The following is a 25,628-nucleotide window of genomic DNA, read 5'->3' as shown; positions in this document are numbered from 1 at the left end:
CATCCTGTCCCTGTTCTCGAGGACGTCACCTTGTTCAGCTAAGTTACGGACCTGTTTTGCAAAGGTGAGGATCCGCTCCTTAAAGGAATTGATCACAGTCTCTGCCCCTACAGTTTGGCTCTCGACCTCATCCGTTCTGTTTCCAAGGCTTTCAAGTTGCTGTTCATGTTTTTGGAGCACTGCTGAGAGTGGTTCTATCCTCCCGCTGAATCTTTCTTCAATCATGGTTTCAGTCATTTCCCGTAACTTGGTGAACTCGGTGACCAAGTCCTGGTGAGTGACTCGGTCCATTAAACGAACAGAGGGTGTTACAGGTGCGGCCACAGACATACTGAAAGCTTCTGACGGGTGCGCTGCGTGTTGGGACTTACTCGATCCTTTCCCATATTTTGTCATTTTCACTTGACAAAATGGCATTAGTGAGGATTCTGTAGCTCTTTTAGTGTTCAATTGTAAGTCAATGACTGTGGTGGGGTGGGGTAGAGCATTACTGTGGTACAGAGATCAGCAACGCTGACCTTTCAGATCGCTGCCATCTTGTTTTCCCGGTAAAACCTTATTGATGTTATCATTTCATTTAATTCCTGCATATTCTGAAGCCGTGCCATTCAGTACCACTGTCTACATTTTCCCAACACTGCACATTGCTGCCCACTCCTCGAGAATCCTTGACTCCTTTGTGATTCATGAACCTTGCCTCAAAAATACTCAATATCTCTGCCTCGAATGGTCTGCAGGGAAGAGTGTTCCAAAGACTCACTACACCCTGAGAAAACAAAAATAAACTGACTAATCGGTAATTTAGCATGGCCAATCAAACTATGCTGCACATCTTTGAACTGTGGGAGGAAACTGGAGAACTGGGAAGAAACCCACACAGACACGGGAAGAATGTTCAAACTCCACATAGAGTGTTGGACGAGGTTGGAATTGAGCTGAGCTCCTTGCTGATATGAGGTAGCAGTGTTTACCACAAATCTATCACGCTGCTCCGTTAGCCCTATTAGTTACCTTCGGCTGACGAAAGAAATCTGCCTGACTTGTTCCTATCACTGAACCTGACCCCGTCTGAGACCTTTATCATCGGTCATATCACCGACCCGGTTACATTTAAAATTTGTTGTGAACAGTGGAGTAGTGGGACGAGAAAAGGAAACAGTGACAACCTCCAACATCAGTCAGAACCGGAGTGAGGAAAAATTCACAAAGTCGGATTTCACTCAAGTGGATATTCCCCTTCCCAGAAGTTTGGGATGGCTGAATCATTATATTATATCGAGGCTGGCTTTGTCTGATTTTCCATAGACAGGTGAATCAGGGATAATGGTGCAAGGAGAGAAAGCAACCATTATCCCATGCAAATATATTATTCATCATACTACAAGCCTCTGTCTTGTGTCAGAACATTTATTTTGTGATACCTTGTGAAAACTTCTGGAAAGTCTCATGTTGACCAGTGCCCTTTATCAAATCTGCTTGTCACTTTCTCAGGAATTCCTGATGAACGGCTCCTGCCCGAAACATTGATTTTCCTGCTCCTTGGATGCTGCCTGCCTTGCTGTGCTTTTCCAGCATGACTCGAATCTTGACCTTCTCAGGGATCTCCAAAAAAGAATTTGTATGTTGTTACAGAGCAAAAATAGTTTCCCCTTCACAAAACCATGCCAACTCTGCATTAAGCTTTTCTAACTGCCCTGCAATTCCTTCCTTAATAACAAGCTCTAGCAGATTCCCACCAATAATGGTTAGGCTAAATTGTTCCTGCCTTCTGTCTCATTACTTTCTTGAAGATAGGCACCACATTGGAGGATCTCCAGTTTCAATGGAACACTCCTGTAATCCAAAGAGTTATGAAATATTTCACACAATGTCACTAGTCACTCTGTGACCACTTCTTTTAAAATTAACTATGAATTACTGCTGACCTGCCTACCCTTATTCTTACCTGGTAGGTAAATACCTTGTACCTTCTGTTAGAGACAGTTCAATAACTTCCCTCCTGTTACCATTTTGTTTATACCATTGACATGGTTACAGTACTTTCCTCATGAGGAGTGACTTAAATTACTACTGTAAGTTATCTGCCTGTTCCCTTTGGCCAGTTCTCCAGTCACCCCCCCCTAATGGCCTCAATGTACTTTCCTCACTTCACTTCCCCCTCAGCTCACACACACATCTTCAAGCTTTTTTTTAATGTTGACAGAAAAGCTCATGATGCTTGTTTTTATATTTCTTACCAATTTGTTACATCATATCTTTTCGTACATTTTCGTCAATTTCTACATTCATACAGTTATATCGTGCTCAAACAGACCCTTTGGTCCAACTTGTCCATGCTGACCAGGTTTTCTAAATTATAATAATCCCATCTGCTTGCACTTGGCCCATATGCCTCTAAACGTTTCCCATTCATATGTTGGTCTAAATGTCTTTGAAATATGTACTTGCATCTCCCACTGTTTTTCTGGCAGTTCATTCTATACATACATCACACTCTGTGTAAAAAAAGTTGTCCCTTTGTCCCTTTCAAGTTTCCCCCCTTCCACCTTAAAGCTATGCATCTGTGTTTGAAATCCCCGATCCAACATAAAAGACCTTCGCTATTCACTCTACCCATGCCTCCCATGATATTATAAACTTCTAGAATGCCACTCCTCAAACTCATACACTCCATCTGATACTAACTTCAAGATCAAACGTTTAACGATAAGCACTGCAAATTTGAAAGAATATTAAAAATGACAGGTGTAGATAACAGCCCAAACTTCATACTGTTAGTTTTGCTCTATGTTACAAAACTAAGGCAGCATGAAACTCTTACTCGTGCTAATAAGAGGTCAAGCATCTGAATTCCATAGTGTGAAGGCAGTGATGATGGAAACTGTGAAAACGTATACATCGAGATCTATATAATACAACATTCTCTCTCCTGTTCTCCCTATGGCCTTGTGTGGTTGTGTCTTCTTTATCTTACACTCAACGAGAGAAAACCCCTTTCCCCCATTCACATCTTAATTTAAACCCATTTTGCATCATCTTCTCGTTCACCACTGCTAATAGCCCGTTTATCTTTTGCCACGCCCTCTTTTCCAAGTCACCCATCCCCCATCTCCGCAAGGGATTAAAAAGCCAACCCTTTTCAGTTCAGAACAAGTCACATTGGTCTTGTTATGCGAACTCAGTTTCTCTGTCTCTGCAGATGCTGCCAGACCTGCTGAGGTTCTTCAGAAACGAATAGGCACAGCACAAATTTTGAATGAAACAAATAACTATGGATACTGGAAATAAATATAAAATAAATGCAAAAATTGCTGAAGAAACTGCGGGCTTTGTAGAGGGCCACTGGACTCGAAAGATTAACTCTGCATTCACTACAGAAGATGCCACCAGAGCTGCTTTATTTCTTCAGGAATTTCTGTTTTTGAACAAGTTCCAATGACGTGTTTGAAAGCTGCTCAAACGCCCTGTCCAACACGGAGCGCCCTACACTGGGAACTGAAGTGTACACATTCATTCGCTCAGAAACTGCATAAGGCTGACATCACTGACACCACAGAGCTCTTACTCATGGTCAGGGAGAAAACTAGAGGGAAACACATTCAATTCAAACGCAGATGGCATGACGAGCAAGGAAAAGATTCAGATGAATATATTAAAGGGTTTGAGTAATGTAACAAATTGGAAGCATGGCACCAAGGAGAACCCTCAGCAGAATGAGAATATGAAAATGGAAATATTACTGCATCAGAAACCAGGTGCGGTCACTGAGTACACGGCTGATGGGTGACTGGGTCTCGATGTTAACTGGGGGACAGACAGTAGAATTGAATTGCTGATATTACAACTCAAACTGGGCTTTCATGTGATGCTGTAGACAACAGCAGCAACAGAAGCAGGATTGTATTCAAACATAATCTGTAACATTTTCCCCAGGATATTCCATCAGTCTACCATTATCATCAAGCCGAGCAATGGTTCAGTGACGAGAGTGGGTGAACTTGCCACGGTCAGAACCATGTGTACCTAAAGCTGATCACAACCCATTACAGCTACCACACTTGAATGGTTTCATTCCAAACAACAGAACTAACATCTGATAGAGAGGACAAAATGATCCCAAGACCAACAGATCAGATCTAAGCTCTGCAATCCTGCCACATCCAGACATAAATGTCGATGTACTATTACAAAACTTACTGGAGGAGAGGACATCAGAAATATCCCCATCCTAAATAATGGAACAGCCTGGCACATCAGTGAAAAAGACAAGGATTTAGTATCTGCACTATCCTCAGCCAAAGGTGTTAAAGGATTGATCCACCTCATCCTCGCCATGATATCCACAGAATCATAGATGGCGGTGTTCAACCAATTCGATTCGCTGCATGAGACATGAAGAAACCGCTGAACACAGTAGATACGACAAAGACAATGGACCCTGACACCATTCCGACAATAGGACTGAAGACTTATGCTGCACAACAACCCGTGGCCCTCGGGAAGCTGTTTCATTCCAGCTCCAACTCTGACAACTCCCTGGCAATGTGGAAATTTATCGAGGAGAAAGTGAGGACTGGAGATGCTGGAGATCAGAGCTGAAAATGTGTTGCTGGAAAAGCGCAGCAGGTCAGGCAGCATCCAAGGAGCAGGATAAGAAGGGCTCGTGCATGAAACGTCAATTCTCCTGCTCCTTGGATGCTGCCTGACGACTGCATCACATTTTCAGCAACACATTTTCAGCAATGTGGAAAATTACTCAACTATGTCTGGTCCCCTAATAGGTGAATAATTACATTCTGACCATTTACCACCCCCTCAGTCCCTTCACGATAATCACATTGGTGGGAGTTCTTTTTGACAGAGCTGTCAAGCAGTCCAGAAATAACGCCCATTGTGGTTTCTGATAGGTTCCTATGTGGCGATGGTGCTGATGTGGAAATGTCACTGGATTGCTAATCCAATACAGGATAATGCTCTGGCAGCTGGTGGAAGTTAAAAACAATTAATAAAATATCAAGATCTAGAATCTGGTGATTGTAACAATGACCTTGCATCCAATGGTGATTGTAAACATCGATCTCATTCCCCAACGTACTTTCAGGAAGTGAATCTCCCGTGCTTTTCTTGTTTGGCCTAAAAGTGACTCCAGTCACATAGACATGTGATAAAGTCTTCAATGGTCCCTGAAATGGCCAAGCAAGACACTCAATTGTATCACACTGCTCCGAGGTCATAAAGGAAATAAACAGACAGAATAACCGGCACCAGCCTCGATATCAGAAAAGGGAACGGGAATCACAGTCCTATTGACCCTGAAGAGTCCTCCTTCCTCACATCTGAGAGCTTGTGACAACATTTACAGAGCTTTCCCACAGGCTGCACAGAAACATCGGGAAAGGAGTAGGTCATTCAACACATTGAGCCTTCCCCATTCTACTTCATTGAGAAAATCTCCTCAAAGCAGTTTTCCCGACGCAGTGTTCATATCTATTAATATGTTTAAACATTGTGAAATATAAAATAAGAACTGTTGTAGACCTTCAGTCCATCAATCTTGCTCCTCGATTCAATATACAGGCATTTCTCTGATAACGCGTGTTTATTCAACGTGATTTGACTGCAATGCGATTCGTGAATTGTGCACCTTTTTTCTATAAAGTGAGCTCCCGCTCACTGTGACGCGATTCCTTGCCAGGCACCATCTGTACAACAAAACCCAGCTTCAGAATCCTCTGTCTGCCAAATGCACCCTCTGAGTGTTCAGCTAAAACAGGAATGTAATCCGCTCTGCAAGCTTTGAACCTGAGCTTGAAACAGGTTCTCTCCAATTAGAAGGAACTTTATTTCAAACCGGGGGAGAATCTTCAGGAGAACTGAAATTCCATGTTGGCATCACGTGGTCAGTCAGTCCTGAGCGCTTTCTGGTGAAGAGTTTGGTGAAAGGTACAGGGATGTAGCCAATGACTGAATTGTCATTATTAACACTATTTCATTACAATATATGATTTAAAGGTTTAATTAGACTGTGCTAGTGTGTGTTAGACTAACTTTAATTTTTGTTTTTTACTGATATTTTGCAGTTCGCCCATTATCCTCCTTTCCACATAGACCACATTATTAATATTGCATGATTTTCTGCAACACAGTGATGCACAGGAACGCAGCTACCACGTTATTGGAGAACAACCTGTAATGATATCTGATCCTCTATCTTCATACAATACCCTGCTGTCTCCCTATCCCTTTAGTTTCCAGAAATGCATATTTATATTCAGTGCCTTGGTTTCCACAGCCTGATCTGTGAGATAGTACCCCAGGTTCACCAGTCTCTGAGTGCAGACATTTATTCACATCTCAATGCAGAGTGGCCTGTCTGTACATAATACTGTGGCCCCTTGTTTTGAAGTCCCAGCCAGGGGAATTGTCACCCCTGTTTCCAATCTGTCTCGCCCTAACAGAGTTTTATATGTTTCACTGAGATCGCCACTCATTTTCCTAAAGCCCATGGAATACAGGCATAGCCGCCCCAAACTCTGCTCCACAACAAGCCTATCATCCCAGAGATCAGTCTGGTTATCCTTTACTGCTCTCCCTCAATGTCAGGTTTCTCCTTTATTGGGTAAGGAGACCAAAACTGCATAACATACTGCACAATGTGCGAGATGAGGTCTCACCAAGGCCCTGCTCAGCTGCAATGAAACACCCTTACTCCTGGATTCAAATCCCCCTGAAATGAAGGTGAATACACTATTTATCTGCCTATCTGTTTTCTGCTCCTGCAAAATTGCTTTCTGTGACCAGTGCACAGGGAGATCCAGATCCTTTGCAATGCTACACCTCCCCACGTGTTGGGTCTGTGTATACTGGTCAGCGTGCCAATGCCATTCCCAGTATTGACTACTCGATTCAGATCTCATTTCTCTACACTGATCTCGGAGGGTTGCACAGAAGGAAACAAAAATGCAGCTTAACTTCCTTTATAGATCAACATTTTTCAAACAATCCCTTTTCAAATGATAGGCTCCCGTTCTGTTTTTACCATCAAAGGTCACAATATCACATATCCCCCATAGACCATATCCCCCACCCCTCATTGCTCTCCATCTGCTACGTATTTACCCAGACACTCCACTTGTCGCAATCACCTTGCACATCCAGCGCACCCACTCACAATCCGATATTGTTTAGTGCCATCAGCAAACTTGGAAATATTAAATTTGATCCACTCAACAAAATATATGTTGTGTATTGGGAATAGCTGGAGCCCAAACCCCGATCCTTGCTATATCCTCCAAGCCTTCCTTTCAAATAAACCCATTGTTTTATTCCTAGTCACTGCTTCATGCCCACTCTCCCATTCGAAAACCATATTAGCCCCAGTCCCAGAGGATTTGAATTTGCATAATAGGCTTTGGGCTTTATCAAAAATCTTTCTGAAAATGCAATTATATTGCATTGATTGCTTCTCCATAATTATGCTAAACGTCACTTTCTTAATTATGATTCCCATTTGATCAATCTCGGTTAACTTTATCTGTGCTCATTACTTCCAGTTCCAATACTTCCTCTAAGAGTGTTTGGTTGCAAATGTCATTCTATTCCTTTTTTCTCAACAGACTAATGTTCACTAGGATTGTTGGGAAGTTTTCTTTTTTGTTTTGTTTTCTTCTGTGAAGACATAACTAAAGTATTTGCTCCATAGTTCTGCCTTTTCCCGGTCCTCAATTCTCTGGTATCAGACTGTAAGAAAGCTGCACATTTGTCCACTTAATTTTGCCACTGACATATTTTCATAAGATATTACAAGTTCAATCTTAAAACCCTTGTTAATATACTCTTCAGAAACCCATCAATTCGTATCTTAAACTACTCAATGATTGACCTTCCACAGCCATACAAACACGGAAGCACAGACTTTGTACCATCAACAATACAGCACTGTCTACAGTAGTCCCATTTTCCGACACAAGTCCCGTAGCAGTTAATCTTATGGCATTTCAAGTGTACAGCCGTGTATTTTCTAATGGTTGTGAAGTTACCATGACAACTTCTCTCAGGAAGGACATTCCTGACCCCAACACCCTCTGGATGAAAAACAAACCTCAATTCCCTTCACTTATAAATGTGCTGCATTGTTCTTGGCCCTTTGACTAAAAAGAACAGCTGTTGTCTATCCACCCTGTCCATGTCCCTTAGAATCCTATCCTTCTGAATCACGGCCGCCTCAGCCTCCTCTGCTCCAAATTAAACAACCTGAGGTTATCCAGCCTGTCTCCATAGCTGATATGTTCCATCCCTGGGAACATCCTGGTGAATCTCCTCTGAGCCCCTTCCAATACAATCAGGTCCTTCCTGTAATGTGGTTCCCAGAACTACACACAGTACTCCATCTTGGCCAAACCAAAGTTCTGCATAGCTCTTATAATCTATGCCTTGATGAATAAAGATTACGTTTACGGTCCCTTATGTTTTTTCAAAATTGTGCATTAACGCATTTAGTCATATTCAGGGAAGTGTGGAGAAACACCCTCTGAGCTTCCTCGTGTGCTGCCATTCATTGAGTACTCCATGTCCAGTTCCTTCTTCCAAAGTGTATCACATCATATTTATTAAGGTTACATTCCATCTGCCATTGCTCTGCCCATCTGACCATTCCATCTGTATCTTGCTGCAACATAAGACCTTCCTCCTCACTGCCAACCACCCGGCCAATCTTTGTATCAAACACAAAATTAGTTGTCACACTCCCAGCACCCCCGCCTATATTCACAGCTGCATTCATTTATGAATACCCCAAATAATAAGGATAACGATCACACAACACCAGGTTATACTAAAACCGGTGTATTTGGAGGCACTAACTTCGAAGCGCTGCTTCTTCATTTGGTGGTTGTGTGCTTTGAAAGCTCGTGCCTCTGAATAAACCTGCTGGACTATAATTTGGTGTTATGTGATTTTTAGGTTTGTTCACCCCAGTCCAACACCAGCACTGATCCCTGTGATACACCATTGGACATCAGTCTCGAGTCACACAAACAGCCTTCAACCACTACCCTCTGTCTCCTAACACTAAGTTGATTTGGATGCAACTTGGCAGGTCATTAATGACTCGTATCTGTTCCCTTGTTGTTCATTTCTGCTTGACACATTTGCAGAATATCTGGAGATTTTCCTTAATCTTACACTGCCAGCAGGTTTCTATGATCCTGTTTTAGGCAGTTCTCACCGAGTGATGAATTTCCTCAAAGTTACAGTCTTAAGTGGCCAATCCCTTATCTTGCCATTATTTGCCTTGAATTTGGATTGGGGAGCCAGGGAAGCGTCCTGTTAATTTCCCATTTGTATTATGTTTTGTGAATTTTGTAAATCTCACTGTGACCCACTTCTCATTCTTTGAAACACTGGAGAACATAGGCCGAGTTTCCTCATCCAACAATCTCGCCATCTGTGAGATTAATCTGGACATACGTCCATTGCAATTTAATTGTGATCAGTATATTTTTTCTCAGATTGGGTCACCAATACTGTACATAATGGATGCAGGTTCGCTCGCTGAACTGGCAGTTTCATTTCCCGACGTTTCCTTACCTTACTAGGTAACATCTTCAGTGGACCTCTGGCGAAGTGATGCTTCACATTCCTGCTTTCTTTTTAAGGGTTTCTTTGGGTTGTCGATATCACTTCCTGTGGCGAAGTCACTTTCTGTTCCTTTTCTCAGGGGGTGGTAGATGGGGTCTAACAATTAATAGCACATCGAGTTAGACATCTGCCAGAAATACATGTGGATTCTCTCCATTGATCCTATTAATTTCTAAATATCCATTATCACATGCTGCATAATAGATTACAACAGTTTCCCTGCAGATGTCAAGTTAATTGGTCGGCAATTCTCCAAACTATGTCTTCTTCCCTTTATAGATGCTTGGATCCCTTCTATTAATCTATAGTGCTTGGACCACGTTTAATAACTTCCATTTATCCGGAATGGTTTCCGGCCTCTGCAGAATACACAGGAAAATTATACACAGTCAACGACAGTGCAATTAATACTTCTGTTGATGAGTTATGTCTGACATTTTAATATGAAGTACGTCAGGTTTTTCAGGCTGAGCAATGCTCAGTCCAGTTACACTTTCAAATACTACCTTGTTCCTGATATAAATTGACTTTTTGTCTTCAGTTGCACAAGCGCTACATGATCACTTGGTATTACTGGCTGATTTTATGGATCTTCCTCCTTGAAGACAGATACAAAACAGCTGATTATTTTCTTGGCCATTTCCCTGTTCTTCACAATAAACTCTCCTCTCCCAATTACCAATTTCCATATTTGACCTTGCTTTTACTTTGTTTCCTTTGAAATACAGATTGTAGATTTATGCAGTGTTTTTGTTCCTGTTTGTTAGCATTCATGTTCTATTTTTGATTTCCTTATCAGTTTCATGGCCCTTGTTTCTGGATCGTGAATTTCTGAGAATTCTCAGGTTTCCACAATGACTGAAATTCATCTGAGGGCATTTCCTATGATTAATACATTTTCGAATTTGTTATGTTCAACATCATTGTTTCACTTTTCCTTTCTTTGGTGTTTGTACCTGAAATAAAAAGACTTTGCAATATTTCTATAAATTTCCTCGTCCTGACCATATATATTCAGGAACACTGCAGGAGGACATAGAAGGAATTGCCGGAGCCCTGGCTGATATTTTTGCATCATCGCTGGCCAACGGGCGAAGTCACGAAGGACTGGGGGACAGCGAATGCTGTGTCCTTACTCAAGAAGGGCTACAAAGAAAAACGCGGGAGCTATAGACCAGTAAATGTAAAATCTGTTGTAGGTAATTTACTTGAACAGGTTCTAAGAGATAAGTTATAAATGCATTTGGAAAGACAGGGTGTGATTAGGAGCAAGATTAGAGTGGTGCTGGAAAAGCACAGCAGACCAAGCAGCATCCGAGGAACAGGAAAACCAACATTTAGGGGAAAAGCCCAACATCAAACTCAGCATGGCTTTGTGCATGGGAGATCATGGCTCACAAATTTGTTCGAATTCTTTGATTAAGTGACTAGCAACGTTGAGGAGGGCAGGATGGTGTATGTAGTCTTTATGGATTCCAGTTAGGCCTTCAATAAGGTTCCACATGGTACACTGCTCTGGAAGGTTAGATCGCATGAAATTGAGGAGGAGCTGCCAAATTAGATACAAAATTGTCTTGTTGGTGGGAAGCAGAGGGTAATAGTGGAAGGATGCTTGTCAGCCTGGAGGCATGTGATTAATGGAAAGCCTCACGGGTTACTGCTTCGTCCACTACATATTACATATATCTATAGTTTAGATGAGAATGAACAGCCAGATTTGTAAGTTTGAAGACAACACTAAAATAGGCAGCATCATGGAGACTGAGGAAGGTTATCAGAAATTTCAGAAAATACAGCAGTACCTTGATCAGCTGGACAAGTGGCTGAGAAATGGCAAATGGATTTTAATTTAGATCAGTGTAAGTTCTTGCATTTAAGAAAGTCCAATCAAGGTAGGAATTTCATGTTGAATGGTTGGGTCCTAAGGAGTGTAGTGGAACAGAGGGACCTTGGAATTCATGTGCATGGTTCTCTGAAATTTGATTCAGAGGTAGACAGGGCAGTGAAGAAAGCTTTTGGCACACTGGCTTTCATCAGTGTATATTTACGATGCAATTATACAGGATGTTGGTGAGGCCATACTGGGAGCGTTATGTTCAACTGTGTTCACTTTGCTATGGGAAGGATGGTATTAAACTGGAAAGAGTGCAGAAGAAATTTACAAGAATGTTGCAAAGATCTCAATGGTTTGAGTTATTGGGAGAGGTTGGACAAGTTAGGACTTTTTACTTAAGATGTATGAGGCTGAGGGGGAATCTGAGAGAAGTGTATAAGATCATGGGAAGGACGGACAGAGTGAATGCACTCAGTTCCTTTTTCCAGGGTTAGGCAATCACGGACAAGAGGGCATCAGTTTAATGTCAGAGGGGAAACAGTAAAAGGGAACCTGAGGACCAACTGCTTTTCACACAGGGGTGATACGCATATGGAATGATGTGCCAGTGGAAGAGTTTGAGGCGGGCACATTCGCAACATTTAAAAGGCATTTGTACAAATACATGTACAGGAAAGGATTAGAAAGATACAGGACAACAGCAGGGAAATGGGGTTAGCGTGGATGGACAGTTTGGTCGGAATGGACGTGTTTGGGCTGAAGGGCCTGTCTCTGTGTTGCCTGACTCTCTGACTCCAACAAACATGGCTTGCCTCCCACTGTATGTTATATTGTACTTTCCCAATTCACTGGAGGGAACTTGACCCTTTAGCCTCCAGGCTACCATGATTTTTAACTAGAACGTTCAAGCATTCTATATTCATGCAGACACCGTGTAAACTGCACCTTATTAATGTCTCTGTTCCTTCAAAGCTGATTCAGAGCAAGGTCATTAACTCTTCCTTCTGATCACACAACAAACCCAAAATAAACTGCTCTATAGTTTGCTTCACAACATACTCTTCAACCCACCTCACATACACGTACAGAATTTATTTTGCACAGCATAAGCAGTCACTTAGTTAATACAGTTTAGATGCAATTTGAGAACATCCTACAAAACTGCAGTATCCTTGATACTTGCATATCTAATTCCCAGAGCATATGATGTTCAGATTTTCTGCAACCGATATATAACACACCAATATTTGCTGTGCCTTGCTCTTTATAAGTTCTACATAAACTGATTCCGTAGACTGGGAGGGAGAGGTCTGTGTCATTATTAGTGATAGACTTGGAAAGGACATTCGGGGAGGCTCACCTTGACGCTGAGATGATCTAAAGATATCCCCATCAATACAGGACAAGCATCAATATCCTCCCGGCTGTCTCAGGATAATGGTCACCAAATTCTCTCTGCTCCGTCACCCTCTCTGTATATCTGTTATAGCATCTATCCCTAGAAAATCCTCATGCTCTATCTCCAAATAAGGCTTAGGCACTACCTCACTCACTATTGAATTCAGCAACTTCCTTCCCACACTTTTTCCGTCACCTTAGCAATACGCCCACACATTAATAATACTATATGGATTCAAAACTGTCGACTGTCTCATTCCAGACGACTCACAATTCCTCCCAGATACACCTCCACCAGCACTAACTGCAAGGCCATCCACTCCTGCCCTCACTCCATCCATCCCTTTCTTCTATTCCAAGAGAAAATGTCTGGAATAGGACAGAAATGGCCAAGCCGGGTGGTGGAGTGCCCAATATCCATTCCCTCACCCCTCCCCCACACCCGCCATGTGGGAGGAACCTAGTACAAGATGAAGCGGACTGGGATGCCTCGCGTGAAATTTCTGAAACATCCATGTCCCACTGACCGATTAAAGAGCAGTGCTCAGTGAAAGACAATTCTCACTGTAAACACATTGGCATTTCAAACGACAGTCCTTTAACTCCCACACCCCCCACCCCCAAATACAGTTACCTCACTGCACAGAGATGCAGACACAGAAATACACAGAATTATTGGTATCACCCCATTATACGAACAAACACAATACATACAAGGGAATAGACATACACACACGTAGAAACACACGCAGACATATAGAGTCACACACAAATAGACACAAACATAGATAAAAACACACAGGCTGATACACAGAAAGACAAACGTAGAAGCACAAATACCCAGATGACAAGCAGATGGACAAACATATGCACACGTCGACACAGATACAAATTGATAAGTTTTTGTTTTATAACGGGATCAAGGATTCTTGGGGGAAGGCAGGAGAATGAGGTTGAGGAACAGAAAAGAAATTATTGAATGGCAGATCAGACTAGATGGGCCGAATGGCCTCATTCTGCTCCTTTTTTTCATGTGGTGCTATGCTAACATGTATTCTCTTCCTGTGACAGCAGCAGAGACTGGGTTTGATACATATTCGATTGGAAAGGTTCAGTGGGAATGTGGGACAGGTTTGGAGTCCGGAATGGTTTATGTTTATTCCTAATTATTCTGTCCTTATATCTGCAAAGAGGTGGTGATTTGATGTTCAGTTAACAAAGTTTTAAAATAACAGGTTCCACAAAGAAATAAGGACGTACCTTTCACTTTAGTGTTGTGCTACCTGTGGTGTCCTCATCCTCAGGGAGTAGTGAAGACTCGTTTATAGAGTCATAGAGATGTGCAGCATGGAAACAGACTTTTCAGTCCAACCCGTCCATGCCGACCAGATATCTCAACCCAATCTAGTCCCCCCTGCCGGCAACTGGCCCATACACCTCCAAACCCTTCCAATTCGTATACCCATCCCAAATGCCTCTCATATGTTGCAATTGTCCCAGCCTCCACCACTTCCTCTGGCAGCTCATTCCATAGAAGTACACCCACTGGGTGAAAACTGTTGCCCCTGAGGTCTCTTTTGTATCTTTCCCCTCTCATCCTAAACCTATTCCCTCTAGTTCTGGACTCCCCGACACAAGGGAAAAGACTTTGCCTATTTAAGTTATCCATGCCCCTCATGATTTTGTAAACCTCTATAAAGTCACCCCTCAGCCTCCGATGCTCCATTTAAAACAGCCCCAGCCTGTTCAGCCTCTTCCTGTAGCTAAAATCCTCTAACCCTGGTAAAATCTTCGTAAATCTTTTCTGAACTCGTTCAAGCTTCACAACATCTTTCTGATAGGAGCGAGAACAGAATTGCACGCAATATTCCAACAATGGCCTCAACAATGTCCTGTACAGCAGCAACATGACCTCCCAACTCCTGTACTCAATACTCGACCAGTAAAGGAAAGCATACCAAACGCCTTCTTCACTATCCTATCTACCTGCGACTCCACTTTCGAAGAGGTATGAAGCTACACTCCAAGTTTTCTTTGTTCAGCTACACTCCCGAGGACCTTGCCATTAAGTGTATAAGTCTGCGCTCGACTGATCTGTGTTGGGCAGGAGAGTCAATGTTTATTGGGAACAGACAGGAGACGGATGGACAGACACACTCGGATCAGCCATGAGCATTCTGAATGGTGCAGGCAAATGACCAACTGTTACCCCTACCCCGTGTGTTGTTCCCTCAATCCACCCTCGAGGCTATTACATGGTAGGGGACCACCCCATTCAATCAGACAGGATCGATACAATGAGACAGGAGGAGACCATTCTGTCACTCTAAGGAAATGCACAGCAATATAGAATGAAGTCATTCAGCTCGTTGAGTACATTACACAGCCCAGCAGGAGGCCATTCAACCCGCCTGAACGGCTACCCAGGAGCAGGGAACATTGACTCTCCTGTCCAGCAAAGATCAGTCGCTAACAGGAAATAGAGAGTAGAGACAAATGTTTATTTTCAGGCTGCAAAGCTGTAACTGATGGAGTGTCTCAGAGATCACTGTGGGGTCATCAATGATCAACAATTTGTATCCAAGATCTGGAGGAAGGGGAGGGAATTGTTTGGAGCTCAATTAGCTCGTAATCCAAGATGGTTATTTAATGTGTCATCAAATGAAGGTAGTGAGTTTGCAATGTGTAACAGACAGGGAAGGTTAGTGAGCAAACCTTCAGCAGAAATAGCATAAGGTAGATTGTGTATTTTGGCATGAAGAATAAAACAATGGTAAACAACGTAAATGCAAAGAGCTTGCAGAACTCTGTGATTCAGGCGGTTTCTATGTTCCTGGGACATGAATCATATGAATTCAGTCTGCAGATGCAGCAAGTGATTTGGAAGGTAAGTGGAATGATGCTGTTTTTGGCAAAAGGTATCAGGGTTAATCGCAGGAATGTTTAACTCCATCGGTACGAGGGCATTGCTGTGACCACATTTGATGCACTGTGTGCTGTTTTGATCCCCGAAACTAAAATGAAAGGATTTAATTCTTTTCGAAGATTTTCAAAGAGGTTTCCCTTTACTCATTCCTGGAATGCCGGCCTTTTGTTATCGGGGATTATCAGTTTTGATCTTAGCTGAGAAATAGAATTCAACCATCCATGACGTTCTGAAGAGTGTATCAACTGGATGCACATTATCTCTTGTCAGGGAGACTAAAGCTAGAGAATAAATTTTAAGAAAAAGATGCATTTATATTAACACACATACTATGAAGACACCTACCAATATTTACAAATTACACAGACACATGTAAGCATGTCTTCAAATTATAAAGTGGGGACTTTTTTGCGATTGAAACAAATGCACTTGCATATAATCTATAATCGGGTTTTCCAGAGAATGTTCCAGAAGAGCACACCTGGTCCAGTTTGGTGTTCAGTTGACATTATCGTATGTTTCAACACAGAGAGGGAGAAAAATGTCCCCCGCCTGAGAAGCAGCAGCCTATTGATCTCTCTCTCTTACGTTGTTCCATCCGATAGCAAAGTGTGAGACCATAAAATCCCTGTGTTATCTTTACCACTTGTGAAGGATTTCTGGTGAGAATTCACTAGAATCTCTCCACTGCCTGAAACAAAGGGAATTCAGCCAAATTCAACTGTTCCAGAGTGAAACCCCACTACCAGTAACTTGTGTGAGCAGAATAACTTCAAAGGCAGAATAACGTTTGGGGCACTCTATCATTTTACCATTTGTTATGAGTCCAACGTTCTGTGTCTCACACTTTTCTAGTAAATGACCTACTCTGAGACCTACATCATTGGTCACATCACAAAAATTGTTCCATTTAAGATTGGTGTAACCAGTGGAGGAGTGGGACTGGAAAAGGACGGAGTTACCTTCCGACATTGGTTGAAACACAAATGAGAAATTTTCAAAGGGCTGTTCAAGTGGAAATTCCCTTCCCCAGAGGTTTGTGGTGCTGGATGCTTGCATTTATTCAAAATTATATTTGGTGACATTTGACAGACAAGTGAATGCAGACAAATGGCATACAGACAGAAAAATGCTTTTGAGACCACATGCACATCACCCATGGAATTTGTGAGTGGTGAAGCGGTGACAAAGTGTCTAATAGCCCACTCCTGCCGCTCAGTCCTATGTGCCTATGTTCTATTCAGCTCCTCACAGCTCCTGATATTAGCAGATGGAGGCCACCTGCTCCAAATACCTGGTCCACCAGAACACAGGATGTCATCCTCAAGACTGTCACACACGGTTTGGTGTGGGTTGGAAAATGTTATTTGGAAAACTAGGCTGGTTTCGAAAGACAGCTCTGGTCTCTTTACAGAGTATCTCCTCTCTGCAACTTGTGCTTCATTTGTTGGTGATGTTGGAGACTCAGATTCACTGTGAATACAGCCCCCACACCTCACCCTGAGATGACTCACAAAATACTTTACTCTCTGTGACTGCAACATTCAATAACAGAACGTTCAGGAAAATTACAATTATTAACTTTATAATTACAGAATATGAGAACATAAGAAGCAAGATTAGGTGACTCGGATGATCAACCTATTGTATACCATCATGGCTGACTTACTGTTATCAATAACTGGTCTTTAATGTCCAATTCTTCACACCCTTTAGCACTCTGACAGGCCAAAAAATTCATGTACCACCTCTTTGAATACTTTCCGTGATGTAACTCCCCTCACTATCTAGCCAAGATAGTTCCTGGCATTGATTACCCTCTATGAGAGGAAAACATTCCCAACACAGACACCATCATATATTGATGTGAACAAGAGGTGAACACAGGGGCTCAGGAAAGAGTGAATGGCCTTGATGACAAGGTAGCATTTTACTGTGGATGACATCAGGACCACCTACTTATTTGAGATTAATGGGAATTAGGTATACCCACCCCACTGGTTTGGGGTCTTTCAGAGCACAAAGAAAGATGTTTATGGTCGGTGACCGACAATCCTTTCAGTCCTGGGACATCTCTGCAGGAGATCCTCAGGGTAGCTGCCGGAAAACAAACACCTTCATAAGATCAGAAATGGCGATCGTCACTGAAGACCACCCAATGTTCAGAACAATGTGCCACACCTCAGCTCCTGAAACAGTCTGTGTCCATGTGCAGTAAGACCTGGACAGCATTCAGGTTTGTGCTGTTAAAGTGTCGGTAACATTCATGTAACAGCAAGGCCAGACACTCTACATTTCCACAGTTAAATGAAGAGCTCATTCAGCATCTCAGGCACATTAGAAACAGATATGTGGAAGCCATTCAGCCCATCGAAACTACTGAACAAAGAGAGGAATAGCCGATTCAATCCTCCTGCCTGTTCCACAGGAAGAGAAGAGGTCTTATTTCCACATCAAGCTGTTAAACAGGAACAGGCAGGGCCAAGTCCGGCCCATGAACCTGTTCCATGGGACATGGAGGAGGCCATTCAGCCCCTCGGGACACTTATACAGGAACAGGAGGGTGCCATTGATGCTCCAACCTGACAAATCAATGGAGTAGAGAATGCACTCTGAGACGGATCCACGATGTTCTTCATGGCTCCATTACCTGTGGGACACTTGAAACTTTAATATGGTTTGCTGCCAGTGAGGAAGGTAGCCAGATGCTTTGTCTGAAATCTCAGAGAGGCATCTTCCATCTCTGAGAAGACAGACCCATGTCCTCCATGGATGTCAGAAGCTGGTGGGAATAGTTAACTGTCTTAGAATGAAGGTATTGTGGCTGTTGTCGGGATTGTGGATAACATGACGTTTAATGCAGGATCACACCCTAAATGCACTGTATTAATGTGGGGAGAATTAATTCAAAGACTGACCCTCTGTCTCTCTCAATCAACATATGGAGTAGGGGTGGGATGAGGGGAACGTCCTCGGAGGCTCTTAACCTATTGAGAATCATTTAACCTGAGTTAATAAAACCCATGGAATTTATCATCGTGTCAGTGCCTGTTTAGAACATCATGAGTGACTGTCCATCCCCCTTCAGGTTCGATACAATCATCTCTTATTCTCTCACTGAGCTTCACTCTCTGATCATGGTGCCATCATCCCAGGGATTAGTCTGTTGAAACTTGAGAGAAAGTCTATCCACAGTACACCAAATACTGCCTCAACAACACTCTCGGGGATGATCGCAATAATCATTTTCTCTCACTTAGACATCGCCGTTTCTTTCCTGTGCCACAAAAAACCATTCTTTCTCTATGCACTATGACTGACATGGAATTTATAACTCCCTTACATCTGTACGTCAGCAGCAATAAAGCCAACACCAGAGATGCGTAGGAGATGTGCATCACTCTCAGGAGAATTTCAATGAGATTGAATACACCTAAAATAGGGAATGACACCGACCTGAATAGAAATGAGCTGTACAAATACGGGAAACAGACATAGGAAGGGAGCTATCTTTACTTCTGTTCTTCTCTCACAGGATGTATGCAGTGCTGGTCAGGGCAGCATGTTATGCCGATCTTGAACTGAATGTTTGGTTCAGCTGTTCCACAGGACAGTAAAGAGAAAAGCACATTCCTGTGGGATTGTAGTGTTACAACACAGGATACATTCTCCAGCTTAATGTAAAACCAGCAACAGGGAAATGATTTATCCACTGCAGTAATCCATGATAATTCTAGAGTCCATAACTATTTGAAGTAAAAATTAACAACTTTATTTCTTAAAGCATAATAGGGAATAATAGATGAATGAATATTTACAGCTTCTTCCTCGAAGCAATATTTTATCTCCCCCCCCCCCCACTATATTAGTTCGATTAGACTCCTAATTAAGATTTACAAAACAAAACTTCTTATCTCAAAACCGAGAAGCTGTCGGTTCTTCTCCATATTCCGTTCTTCTTTTCTTCTTTGAGATTCTGCTTTTCCAAGTTACTAATCAATAAAGTTACCGAGAGGAAAACTATTTTTCAGGCTGTCTTTGCCTGCTGGTAACTTGGCAGTTATCCTCTCAACTGTCAATTTCCCGCGGTCTTGTACCCCCTATACCATTGGACTGTGTCATTGGCTTTTAAGATTATCAATACACTAAATTCACACTTGATTGGAGGTGGGCACTTTGGGTTATAACTTAAACAGTTTGGCTGAATTTGTTTTTGTCTTGAGAAAATAAACTAATCGACCAAATGTTACATTAAATCTATTTTTCGAAGACTTGGTGCTGTCAGGTAGTTATTGCTGGCTTTTAATTCTGTTAAAGGTGCAGAACACCCACATGTTCCTCACAGAAGTCACACTGAAACCTGACTAGAGAAGAATGACCCATTGACTTCGCTTAAGGACTTGGGGCAAACAGATGGGCTTTAGTGGCAAATGAAAATTGTTGCTTTTAATTTCCCTCATGAGATTTCAACAGACTATTATTCTGTGGCTCTAGAGTATGAGTCTTGAACACCATACACTGCCGTCCCGTATGTACAGAGAACAAGTTAAACATCCGCAGAGCAATTTTTTTAGTGATGGACATATGGTTAGAAGGAACTTGAAACTGTTAAACAAAGGCATAAATTCTGGTTTATTCAGAAGTTGCAATGAGACTGAGACGGGACTGGAGTATCATGACGGCGATATTGGACAGGATTCGTGCGTGGGGAGGAGATGGGGATGTAAATTTGTGAAGGACAAAATGGGTTATGGAGTTTGAGAACAGTCTGGTTCCTTCTTGCATATCAGTGAGTAATTTAGAAATAGTAGTTTGACACTGATTAATATAAGGAAAGGAGGTTTTGTTTGTAACTGAAGACGTTGTCTTGCAATTTTCAAATTTTATATATCATGAGCAGAAATTCAGTTCAACCCAGTTTAGTAGACAAATATAATGACTTACCAGGTACACCAACTATAGCGAGGATGGGATAGTAACCACCTTGAATAATCCAAAGGATATCCTGGATCCGTGATGCTAATGATATCCAAGGCTGAGAAAGGTAGTAAAGACCCAAGGATAAACTCCTGACTGTTATTGTAATATTCCAGTCTAATATTCTCAGATTCTGATCCATTGTTGTACCATTCCAGTTTACTAATCTTTGATTCTGATCCTCTATTAGAACATTTCAATCCAAGGTCCTCCCATTCTGAACCATTATTGTAACGCTCCAGTCTAATGTTCTCAGATTCTGATCTCTACTCCCCCTCTCTCTCGAGCTGATGATCCGTGTTAGTACTGTCAGCGATGCTCCAACTCATACTATGGGATAACACGCTGAAAAGAGCCCATTTATCATTCAATGATGGAAACGCTCCACTGGGATAATTCGGATCCACGGAGATTGACATTAATCACAGTCACTGAACAAATAGCTCCAGTTAACCCCTTTCAATTTAACATTGATTTTATTAAAATTCTAAAGAACGTATAAAATTTATAAATTTATGGCATGAGATATGTGGGAGAGACTGAGGAACGGAATATTGGAGATGGTAGATTGATTGCGTGCAATCATTCAATCTGCCTTGGATATGGTAATAATGACAAAGGATTGTCAGAACATAAACAAGTTTCTACGTTTATAAATGGAAACATACAATCTGTAACTACTGATCAGTGATTATAATGTCAGTAAAATATGGAGAGAACTTTTCTAGTCCAGAATCTGACAGGAAAATGTGCCTCCGATAACATGAGTTATAACAGACAAATGACATGGATATGGTAACAGAGAATATGACGTGACACACAATTCAGATGGTTATTCGAGAATCAGAGAGAGCAGGTGAGGGTCATGATGTTAATGTTATCGATGTCAATCAACTGTGATTATTTTCCATTGGATTTCAATTGCAGTGTGATTATGATATTGGGGACATGGCTGCTGAGACTGGAGTGAGGAAACATGATATTTCCCACTCATCACTAGTGAAACGTTACTCTTTGTAAATTTGAAGATCAAATTTCAGGATACAGCTCCAATGAGGAATGAGGAGAGCCAATATTAACCATACAACCAGAAGACATTGGAGCAGATATTTGGACATTAGGCCCCTTGAGCCTGCTCCACCATTCAATGATGGCTGTTTAGCTTCTCAACCCCATTCTCCCGCTTTCTACCTGTAATCCTTGATCCCCTTTACAGTCAAGAACCTATCTGTCTCACTCTTAAATGTACTCAATGATCTGGACTCGACAGCCCTCGGTGACTTCTGTGGCAGTGAATTCCATAGATTCACCACTGTCTGGCTGGAGATGTTTCTCTTTATCTCTGTTTGAAAAGATCTTCTCTTTACTCTGTCCCTTTGGGTACTCGTCTCTCCTACCATTGGATATCTCTTCCCAAAATCCACTCTGTCCCACGGCATGCAGTATTCTGTAAGTTTCAATTAGACCTCCTAACATCTTTCTGAAGTCTATCAAATACAGACCCAGAGCCCTCAAATATTCTTCATATGTTAAGCTTTTCATTCCTGGCACCATTCTTGTGAATCTCGTCTGAAAACGGTCCAGGACCAGTACATCCTTCCTGAGATATGGGACCCAAAGCTGCGCACAATAATCCAAATGGAGCCTGACCAAAGCATTGTAGAGCCTTAGAAGTACATCCCTGGTTTTATATTGAAGCCTTCTTGAAATAAATGCCATCATTGTATTTGCCTGCCTAACTACTGACAAACTGCAAGTTTACCTTTCAAGACTCCTGGACTAGAATGCCCTAGTCTTTTTCACTTCAGATTTCTGAATTTGCTTGCTATTTATAAAATAGTCTATGCCTCTATTCATCCTGGTAAAATGCTTTTCCACACTTTTCCACATTGTACTACCTCGGCCACTTCTTTGTTCACTCTCCGAACCTGTGAAAATCCTTCAGCAGGTGAAAGTGAGGACCGCAGATGCTGGAGATCAGAGTCAAAAAGTGTGGTCATAGAAAAGTACAGCCTGGCAGGAAGCATCCGAGGAGCAGGAGATTTGACGTTTCAGGCATAAAGCCTTCATCAGGAATGTGGGGTGGGCGGAAGGTGCCAGAGAGATAAATGGGAGGGGCTGGTGCTGGGAGGAAGGTCGCTTGGAAGGTGACAGCTAGATGAAGGTGGGTTGTGATAGTGATAGTTCAGAGTGGAAGGTGGAGTGGCTAGATGGGAAGGAAGATGGACAGGTAGGACAGTTCAAGAGGGCGGTTCTGAGTTGGAGGGTTTGATCTGGGATAAGGTGGAGGGGAGATGAGGAAACTGGTAAGATTGTCCTTGATACCGTGTGTTGGAAGGGTCCCAAGGCAGAAGATGATGCGTTCTTCCTTCAGACGTCAGGTGGCTAGAATTTGACAGTGGATGAGGCCACAAACCTGCAAAGCCTTGGCGGAGTCAGAGGGGGAGTTGAAGTATTTAGCCACAGGTCAGGGGGGTTGTTGGGTGTGTGTGTCTGAGAGTGTTCCCTGAACTGTTCTGCAAGTTGACGTCTTGTCTCGCCAATGTAGTGGAGACCAGGAGCAATGGACACACAAGAAGAGGTATTTGGATGCACAGGATGCTATCTGGCTGATGTGGAAGGATCCTTTGGGGCCTTGGGTGGAGGTGAGGAGGGAGGTGTTGGCACAGGTTTCGTACCTGTTGTAGTGGCAAGGGAAAGTGCTGGGAGTGGAAGGTGGCTTGTTGCGGTTGCGTGGACCTGATGAGGGAGCTGTGAGGGAATGGTCTCAGCAGTATGATGATAGGGGTAAGGAGGGAAGTATATCTCTGGTGGTGGGGTCTGACTGTTGGTGGCAGAAATGGCGGAGGATGATGCGTTGTATACTGAGGTTGGTGGGATGGAAGGCATGCACCAGAGAGGTTCTAACTTGTTGTAGTTGGAAGGGTGAAGCTCAAGGCCGGAGTTTTGGGCAGTTGAGGAGATGCGCCAGAGCACCCTCCTGCAGCCAAACCACCTCTTCAATGCTACCTGTCCCTATATCTATCTTTGCACAGTTTGAAAGCTTAACCCAAATGCCCTCAGTTCCGTCATATAGATAATGAATGCACAAAGTGAAAAGTTGTGGTCCCAAAACTGAGTCTTGTGGAACACCACTTGTCACTGGCTGCCATCCTGAGAAGGACACTTTAATCCACACTCTCTGCTTTCTGTCAGACAGCCAAACTTCAACTTCCACCTTGCCTCTAACACCATGGACGCATATCTTTCTCAATAGCCTCATGCATGACACCTTGTCAAAGGATTCTTGAGGTGCAGATGGATAACATCTATTGGTTCTCCTTCATCAAATCTGCACATTACTCCCTCAATGTATTCTAGCAGGTTTGTCAGGCATGACCTCCCCTTGATGAAACCATGCTGACTCTGTCCTATTTTACCAAAGACCTCCAAGTATTCAGAAATCCCATTCTTCACGATTAATTCCATGATGTTACCCACAACCAAGTCTGCAAATCAGTCTGCAGTTTTCCATCTTCTGCCTAACTCCCTTATTAAACCGGGTGTCATGTTAGCAATTATATAGCCACTTGGCCCTTTCCTGATTTTAGTCATTCCTGAAAGATTACCACTTTCGCTTGTACTAACTCTTCAGCGATCTCCCTTACAAGGCTGGGGTGTAATCCATCTGGTCCAGGTGAGTTATCCACATTCAGGCCATTCCGTTTTCTAACATGTTCTTCTTGGTGATGGCCACTGTATTTAGGACTTCCCTCTCACTCTCTTCAATTCTTGGGAAATGACTCGTGTATTCCACCATGAAGACTGATGCAAAATTCCTCACCCATGCCTTTCCTTCCCACTACTGTCTCTCCAGCATCATTTCCCAGTGGTCCATATTCACATTTATGTCTCTTTTGCATTTTATATATCTAAAGAATCTCTTACAGTTTCCTTTATATTACTGGTTAGCTTAGCCCCATACTTAATGTTCTCCCTCCTTATTTATTTTTTCTTGCCTTCTGTTGGCTCCAATTCTCCAGTTCCCCACTGCCCTTCACTCTGCTTGCTCTTTTGCTTATATGCAATCCATGACTTCCCTTGTCAGCCCTGGTTGCCTCATCCTCCTTGTACCATACCTTTATTACTCAGCACGCATCTCTGCAGTGTCTTTTAAATTATCATGGAATCTCCAGCCATTGCTGTTACCCTGTCTTTCCGGCTAGACGCCTGTCCAGGTCAATTCTACCCAGCTTCTCCCTTATGCCTCTCCAGTTGCCTTTATTCAGCTGAAATACTGTTATCTCTGATTCTATCTTCTCTCTCAAATTTCAGAATAAATTCAACCATGTTCTGATCAATGCTTCTGAAGTTTTCCTTCACCTTAAGCTCCCTTGTCTAGCCTGCGTCATTAAATCCAGTGTCATCTGTTCCCGAGTGGGCTCCACCACATGATGCTCCAAAAAGCCATCCCTTAGATATTCCTCAAATTCCTTTTCTTGCGATTCACTACCAACTTGGTTTCCCATTCCACTTGCATATTTAAATCACCCATGATCACTGTAACGTTGTCTTTCCTACAGATCTTTTCTATATCCTGGTGTATCTTGTGCCCCAGCTCCTGACTACTCTTTGGAGGCCTGTGCAAGTCTCCAACTGTGGTTGTCTTACCTTTGTGGTTCCTCCATTCTACCATGCAGATTCCACACTATCTGACCTTACTTTCTTTCTTATTGTTGATTAAATTTCATTTCTTATTAATAATGTAAATCCACTGTCTCGATCTTTTCGATACGATATATGTCCTTGAATATCCTGATCCCCTTGCAGCCACTTCTCTGTAATGCCCATTGCGTCATACCTACCAATTTCAAT

The sequence above is a fragment of the Chiloscyllium punctatum genome, chromosome 47, assembly GCF_047496795.1.
Source record: "Chiloscyllium punctatum isolate Juve2018m chromosome 47, sChiPun1.3, whole genome shotgun sequence".
Lineage (NCBI taxonomy): Eukaryota > Metazoa > Chordata > Chondrichthyes > Orectolobiformes > Hemiscylliidae > Chiloscyllium > Chiloscyllium punctatum.
Note: the sequence above shows the minus strand (reverse complement) of the source record.